This window comes from Chiloscyllium plagiosum, chromosome 8, assembly GCF_004010195.1.
Source record: "Chiloscyllium plagiosum isolate BGI_BamShark_2017 chromosome 8, ASM401019v2, whole genome shotgun sequence".
NCBI lineage: Eukaryota > Metazoa > Chordata > Chondrichthyes > Orectolobiformes > Hemiscylliidae > Chiloscyllium > Chiloscyllium plagiosum.
The window spans coordinates 75,675,411-75,684,410 of NC_057717.1; positions in this window are offsets into that span (position 1 = coordinate 75,675,411).

The window sequence follows — 9,000 nt, forward strand, 5'->3', positions numbered from 1 at the left end:
CCAAAGCATCCACATCTTTCCTATAATAGGGCGACAAGAACTGGACGCAATATTCCAAGTGCGGTCGAACCAAAGTTGTATAGAGCTGCAACAAGATCTCACCACTCTTAAACTCAATCCCCCGTTAATGAAAGCCAAAACATCATGTGCTTTCATAACAACATGTCCACTTGAGTGGCCATTTTAAAGGATCTATGCAAACCAAGATCCCTCTGTTCCTCCACACTGCCAAGAATCCTATCCTTAATCCTGTACTCAGCTTTCAAATTCGACCTTCCAAAATGCACCACCTCGCATTTATCCAGGTTGAAGTCCATCTGCCACCTCTCAGCCCATCTCTTCATCCTGTCAATGTCCCGCTGCAGCCTAAAACAGCCCTCTATACTGTTAACGACACCTGCAAACTTTGTGTCATCTGCAATCTTGCTGACCCATTCTTCAATCGCCTCACCCAAGTCTTTAATAAAAATTACAAACAATAGAGGGCCAAGGACAGAGTCCTGTGGAACACCCACTCACTTCCAGGCAGAATATTTTCCTTCTACTACCACTCGTTTTCTTCTGTTGGCCAGCTAATTCTGTATCCAGACAGCTAAGTTCCCCATATCCCATTCCTCCTGATATTCAGAATCAGCCTACCATGGGGAACCTCATCAAAGCCTTGCTGAAGTCCATATACACCACATCCACAGCTCGACCCTCATCAGCGTTTCTAGTCAGATCCTCAAAGTGTTACAAGTCTAATTACAGCACATCGACTGCAGTGGTTCAATGTCGCAACTCACCCTCACCTTCTCAAGGGCAACAAGGGATGGACAATAAATACTGGCCCAATCATATTCCATGAATAAATGAAATGAAAATATTGTCCAGACCTGCCCAATGTTGGACACTGTGCTTTGGGTTTTGTGAGCTCAGGCTTTTAGTTTCTAGGCAGTAACCTGTTTGTTGTAAACAGCTGAAGGGATGTGCTGTTTTTAACAATCTGTCAGTCTCTCAGAGGCATGGCCTACATACCGAGCATCACACAGACACTGCCATTCACATCCCATATTACTGAGCTCTGAGATCGACAGAAGCAATTCAAAATGTACCCATATCTGACTGTAACACGTTTAAACACGCAGTTATATTGTTGCCATGAAAATGATTATGAGTGAATATTAGCAGGGAGAAAGTGAGGACTGCAGATGCTGGAGATCAGAGTCAAAAAGTGTGTTTCTGAAAAAATAGCAGAGCCATTCATGTAGCTGCCGAGGAGCAGGAAAGTCGACTATGAGTTCACAATATTAATAAAAGGGAAAATAAATGTATATCTTCAAATTCCTTGTACTTAATCATAATTTGGTCTTGGGTGCGGTAATGAGACTCATCATATCAATGCTCCTTACTGTGAGTTGGGCACTGTTTTCATCATATTGTTGGTATAAAAGTGAACTGAATACATGGGTGGATTTTGTGCTTTTTGGACCATCTGAAAGTTGGTATTATGAAAGGATGTCAGACCATCAGTAAAGAGACTTTGCTGTTAACGGTTAGAACAATGCTGCAAACATTTACACAGAGATTTCCAGCTCAAGTCACACACAAGAACGTTGGTCTGGGAATGATGCCGTCCATCAATGGAACTGCATAATTCTGTTTGGATACTGACATTGTGGGGCTAACAGACACTGGATATGCTTTATGAGGGATTCAATGTAAGTTGCCATTTGCTGCAGGAGCCCATCACCTTTATAACACCTTCATTCAGGATCGGGTCCAAGGTGCAGAATTACAGAGTTTAGGTGGAATACCAGAAGCGACATACTTGCAAGACATGGTTGTTTACAGATCATTGCTACAAATGTTGAACTGCGCCATGTGCTAGTCCATTGACCAGTCTGCCCCACACACCTCTCCCCGTTGTTCAGGTTTGTCTCTAACCAGTCTATTGCGTGAGTAACTGCCCAGCTCCAGTTTGGAAGGTCATAGTGAGGGCCAGTAACACTGTTTCTGAATTCAGGCATTTCCTCAAAGTCATTTCCAACAGCTTTGCTGCCTGCAAGATGGTGTGTTCATTGATCTGAACATCAATCAGCTGTTTATGACAGTCACTGAATTGTGTAATAGTCAAGTGTGCATTCTGGTATTTCAATTATTGTTCACTTCAATTGTTTTCAATTGAAAAATATTGATGTTTGGGTTATTTCAAAATATGTAAGAAACAAAGTGATATTAACAGTTCATTATACAAAATGTAAAAGTGACCTGTTGTATATTTCCCACAAACTAACCAAAAAACAGTCAGATATTGCCTGTAAAGCAGGATTCTGTGAACAGGACTATGTCACTGGCAACTTCACCATCCTCTCTGGTATGTTCTGTCCCACTGACAGGACATAGCCAGGCTGAGGGGGCAGTTCTTGGCATATAGTCAATACAGTGCTCAGTATTGATGCTGGATTCTGTAGTTGCTAGACTGCTCTGCGGCAGGTTATAGGGGAATCGGGAAAAGGGAAACATGTCATTGACCACATCATCACCGATCTGCCTGCTGCAGATACACCTCTCTATTTCATATATCGGTAAGAATGGTCACTGCACAGTCCTTATGGGGAGCAAGGGCTACCTTTACATTTTGCAGACCCACCTCACCATGATATGTGTTTCTACTGGGACAGGCGTTAAACAGATTGAGCAACAAGTGATGATGCATCTATGAGGTGCAATGGGCCATCAGCAGCAGCAGAATCATACTGCTGTCCAACACTTGGCGGAGTTGCAGATTGTGAGGATGATTGCCAGAGAATACAATGGGATATAGGTCAGCTGCAGACTTGGACAGAGAAAACACAGATGTAACTTTATCTGGACAATTATGACGTGATGCGTTTTAGAAGGTCTAATGCAGGAGAGAAGTATAAAGTGGATGGAAAAACTACTGGCCGCATCAACATCCGAAGGGATCTCGGTATACAGCTCCACAGTTCCCTGAAAGTGGCAACACGGGTGGATAGGGTGATCAAGAATCAGACGGCAAACTTGCAGACAGGCATCGGAGTGAGCAGTATGAAAATTAGCAGGTCACATTGCAGCTGTAGAGAAACTTAGTTCGGGCACATTTAAAATATTGTGTACAGTACTGGTTGCCACTCCAGCAGAACGATGTGGAAGTGTTGGACAGGGTATGGAAAAGTTTTACCAGGATGTTGTCTGGTTTGGAGGGTATTAGCCAGAAGGAGAAATTGAACAAATTTGGTTTGTTTCCAATTGGGCATCACTGGTTTTGGGGCTACCTGATAGATATTTACAAAACTGTCAGAGGCATAGATAAAATGACAGTTAGAGGCTTTTTCCCAGAGTAGAAATATCAATTACTCAGCACCATAGGTTTTACGTAAAAGGGAGAAAGTTTAGGAGATATGATCGGCAAGTTTTTTGTTTTGCTTTTCCAGACAGAATGTGCAAGTGCCAGGAATGCACTGATAGAGGAGAAGAAGCTAATATAGCAAGGCTTAAGAGGGATCTTGGCACAAATATGAGTAAGTAGGGAACTGAATGACATAGTGGGTGTCGGAGCAAAAACTTTCTTTTTAACTTTAGAACAGCATCGTGTGTCAGTGTGGGCTTGTTGGGATGAAGGGCCTGTTCCTGTGATGGACTGCTCTTTAAAACAAGATTTGAGTGCCGGAGTGTCAAGATGTTGACTGAATGATTACTGATGATCAACAGCCACTTTCAGTGGATCTCTCCTCAACAACCTGCAGTTTCATATTCTCCCTCCCACTGTGGGGAACATGGAGAATTGGACGTGAAAGTCCGAGCTGGTAACTGGTGACTCCACCTCGCCCCACGCTCCTACGGCCTTCTATCTTAGACATCAATGTCTCGGTGGACACGGCACTGACAGAAGCTGCATGTACTCCACACCTTCCCACGATGGCATCTGTCACATGCCAGCCTCACCATGCCATCCCATCTCATCTCCGACCCACTGGCAGTACGCTTCTGTACTTCAATGCTGCAGCTCAGGGTGCACTGACAACTCTCATTGCAATGCTGCTGCAAGGACACTGTGCTCAGGGACACACCCAGCTCATGGCCTGTCCCTCTGGGCTGCTTACTCCATGTCTGTACACACTCACTTTGAGCTGACTTGAATGCTGTCAGAATTATTACCTTGCCTTACCCTGCCTTTAGCAGTATTACCCCTCAGCCAGAGCTACCAGGCTCACCCGCCTGCTGTATTGACTTGGTGGTTAGCACAGACACAAACCCAGGAAGCTTGATATCATTGTCCACGGTCAGTCACGGTGCCCAGCACAGTGAGTCAGGGGGAGTCTCAGATCCCATTCCAGGAGCTTGGACACGGTCAGTCAGCCTCTCATTGTTGTTCAGGTTAGGATCCTTCCCCTGTGAGGGGGTGAGGAGCTGAATGTTAGTGAGACCCATGCCTCTCTTGGCTATTTCTCTCCGATTGTGGAATGGTTCTTTATGAAATGTGAAAATTAACAAGTGGTATTAAGGGAGATGGAAAAGGTTGGTACAGCTGTGAGTGCTGGGACAGCTGGGGGAAAGGTGGTGAGGTGTCCTACGTGAGTGAGTAGGCAGCACAGACACCAGGCAGAGTTGGGCAGAGGGATAGAGAAGTGATTAGAGAAAGAGTAAGAGAAGGTGCTGTAATCAGTGAGAGTGGGAGAATATGAACCTTGGTGGGAGGTGGGTGGAGTAACAGAGATAGAGTGAGGGTGAGCTCTCAATGTGCAGATGGTGGCACTTACCCTGGTGGAGTGGAGAAGGTCACTGACCTGCTTCCTACACTGCTGGACATTCACTCAGAAGGCTGGCACCTCACTTACCCAGGGGCCAGCTTCTGACCAAACTGACAGGGTCTGGTACCATGGCCTCCCCTGCCAGTCTTGGAGGAAGATAATGTCCCTCTCCCACACCATGTCATTCATCAGAACCTCAGGGGCTTGTCCACAAAGTGAAGCCCCAGTTTTACCCACTTTGCTATCTCCTGGGGAGTTTCAGATTGACAATCTAAGAGTGTAATGACTTTTTACTAATGGCACCTGGAACAGGGAGGCCTCACAGTTTAATTGTACACTTTTTGTTCTGTAGCTCCAGCCAAATTCATTCTGTCTTTGGATGGATCCTCTTTCTCTTGGACTCCTTAACTAACGCTAATCTCAACCAGTACTTCTACCTTCATCCTTTCTCTACCCTTCTGTCATTTTGGAATCCTTTATCCCCAGCAATATTTAACACCCAGTCCTGACATCCTCGAGCCAACTCTCGGTGATCAGTACATCAGATTTCCACACACTAATCTGCATTTGGAACTCCCCAGAATCTGAATATTCACGTCCATGAAGAGTACCTCAGAGTAAGGCTTTCTTTCTCATTCCATCTTCCACTGTTAAACTTGTTGTTGTAAATTAGTACCAACTGCATCTCCCATTATTTTGAGAATCCTGTAAGGAATTCAGTCCCAGCTCTGTCACGTTAGCCCATTGAGCTTGCACAGTGGCTGCCTTCCCCAGACCCAGTCCCAATGTCCCAGGAATTTGAAGCCCTTCCTGCTGCACGATCGTTCCAGTCACACTCTCATCTACCTAAAACTCCGAGTTATGTTCTCAGTTGGAAATGGCACGGGGAGTATTCCAGGGATAGCTACATTTGAGGTCTCAGTTGCGAACCATCCACCGAGCTTCCTAAATTCTGACTCCCAGACCACTTCACCCTTCTATCCAGGTCATTCCTACCAACATTGGCATGATCTTTGACTGTTCACTGTCCCCCAAACGAATGTTCTGCAGACACCGTGACATTCGTAACCCCACTATCCTGGAATTACAGACACACTGACACCTTCTTCACTTTCCTGACTCCCCTGTGACTTTTGCTCCTCTTTCTTTCTCCCTCCCCTCCTATATAGTCAGGCTGCTTGTGGTATCACAGACATGGCTCCGACTGCACTCCCCTGAGCAGCCCGCACCTTCAACAGCTTCCGAACTGGGAAAATGAATTGGGAGGGAGACACCAGGATATTCTTGTATTCCTTGACCGTTTCTCTTAAATTGCCTCGTCTCCCATTCCCTTCATTCTTCCAGGCCGTCATGTCTGCACGGTATCGACTCTGTGTGTGTGCGGTCACAGATGTCCCATAGAGTCTGTAGTCACTGTCTGAGCTGCAAGACCCAGTGTCAATCTTGGACACGAGCACGGGGCTATGACTTCCCAATGTAACAGAACACATTTTCCATCTGACAAATATGTCTTGCCATGTCGAAAAATGCAAAATGTCTAGAGTAACTGAATTAAACACTAAGAATAAAGTTAACATCAGGGAAATCACAATATGGTTAAGTCCCTTATTCCACTGTTGCTTACTGAGGTTTATTTATTATATTGGCTCAGATTTTCACTTCTCCCTCTTATTTCTGAGTTCAAATCTTATTTCAGAAGTTCAAACAATAAATTGGCTAATTTATAGCAATTACCGGACAGTCACTAATAATGCTGTATTTATCAGACAATGAATTGAAAGCCTTTTCTGTGATGACTCTTGCACTTCTTTCAAACTCAGTGTATGCAGGTCCCAGCAGCAGAAAGTTATCTCCGTGACTCCCAGATACGTGTAATCCTCCAGCTCCCACTCCACTCTGCTCCCTCACAGGGTCACCGTCTCTGTGACTCCCAGGAATGCGCAATCCTCCAGCTCCCACTCCACTCTGCTCCCTCACAGTGTCACCATCTCTGACTCCCAGTAATGTGTAATCCTCCAGCTCCCACTCCACTCGGCTTCCTCACAGGGTCACTGTCTCTGTGACTCCCAGGGGTGTGTAATCCTCCAGCTCCCATTCCAATCTGCTCCCTTACAGGGTCACCATCTCTGACTCCCAGTAACGTGTAATCCTTCAGCTCCCACTGCAATCTGTTCCCTCACAGGGTCACTGTCTCTGTGACTCCCAGGGACGTGTAATCATCCCGCTCCCACTCCACTCTGCTCCCTCACCTGGTCACCGTCTCTGTGACTCCCAAGTATTACTAGGGCTCGATCCCCAGTGCTGATTTATACCCTCCCACTTTGCTGCCTCTGTAACTCCCAGGTGGGAGTGAGCCTCATGCTCCTGCTCCAAGTTAGTCCCTCACAAGGTCATTTGCTCTGTGACTCGGTGCTGATTTCGAGCCTCCTGCTCTGCTGTTTCTCCAACGCCAAGTCCCAGTCAGCCCCAATCCTCGCGGCTAATGTATATTCACACGCTCAGTTCTGTTCACTCTCAGGTTCTCTCCATTTGTGACTCCCACGTAATGGTAGGCCTCAAGCCTTAGCTGAGTTTTATAACATCCCACTCTGCACTGCTCTCTTACAGAATCGCTGTTGTGCCTGGAAGACAGTGGAAAAGAGGAGGATTAGATAGAGCAGGCGGTGTTACAGTGATTGAGCGAGCTGTATGGGATGGAACAGGTTATCTGGGGAGCTCAGCAGACCTGCAGCAACTAAAGAAGGTTATTGGAAGATACAGTGAGGGTTGCAGATACTGAAGAAGGCAAAGGAAATCGAGAGATAGTGGCTTGTTCATGACGGAGCTTTGTAGAGTTTAAAGGACCTTTTCTGAGATGCTTACAGAGACGTGTAGACTTTAACAAGTGCAAAATGACAGCGAGCAAGTGTCGTATGGTAATGGAAACTGTTGAATGTTACAGAGTGAGAAGACTTGCAGTAACGTGAGGAAATATAAACTTTTGGAGCACCGGTGGTGTTCAAGGACCCTCAGGACATGAGGAGGTACAGAGAATGGGAGCATTCCATATGTTGGTATTGTAGGGACTGGAAGTCCTGAGTTTGATAAGGAGGATGAAAAGTGTCAATTTAGCACATGCAACCATTGTAATTATAGAGATTTAAGGAAGGGAACCTGTGCTGTCATTGATTACAGCTATATGGAGAGTTACAGAAGCTGAAGGGGATACAAATTTAGAAAGGGAGAGGTTTTAGGTTATCAGAATTTAAACAAGAATAAAGAAATGTCAGAGATCTCTAGCACAGATGGGAATGGAGGAGGTGAGGAACTGTAAGAGTTATAAGTCGGGGAAGATGTCCGATATAAAAGGGAGAGCTGCATTGTCTGTGTGCAGTTACAGACGTGAGGAGTGTTGGAGCGCCTGCTGGAGGGGACACGATAACAACAGTTCCAACGGCTGGTGCAGTGGCTCAGGAAGGCAGCTCACGACCAGCTTCAAAGGGACAAATCCAACTTAATAATAAATGCTGGCTCAGCCAACAAAGCTCATGTTCATGAATGAATGAAGGAATAAAAGATCTATAAGTAGCACTGAGGTCACTCAGGAAGGCTGTTTCAGCAGCCCTTCACAAACCTGGAACCACTATACCCTGGAAGGACAGGAGCTCCAGGTGCACGGGATCACCGGCATTTCCAAGGTGCCCTACAAGCCACGCTCCATCCTCCCAGCACTGTGTCTGTCCCTACACCCAAAGGACTGCAATGGGTCAGGAAGGCAACTCGCCACCACCTTCTCCAGGAATTACTGATGGGAAGATAATGGTGAAACTCTGCTGTTTACAGCCAGACAGAAAAATAAATCCAGCAGTGCGTGTGAAATGAAATTTCTCTGCCAGAACAACATGCTGAGCATGGATAGACGATTTGTCTGATTGGCACAAGGCAGAGAGTGTGAAGAAAGCGGTCTTTTTCACGATGGGAACTGGTGATGAGGGGAGCTCCGCAGGGGTCAGTGTTGGGACCACATTGTACACGTTATACATTCAGAGTCTGGACAAAGGATGTGAAGGGGTACGAGAAATGGGTTTCCAAGAAAGACCCCAGGGATGAAATCCTTGTCATGTGAGGAGCAGGTGAAATCTCTGGGTCTGCACTTGATGAGGTTTCAGAGGCAGCTGCAGAATTTCACTCAAACTTACAGAAAGCTGAGGGGCCTAGATGGAGTGGACGTGGGGAAGATGTTTCCACTAGCAGGAAAGACTAGGGG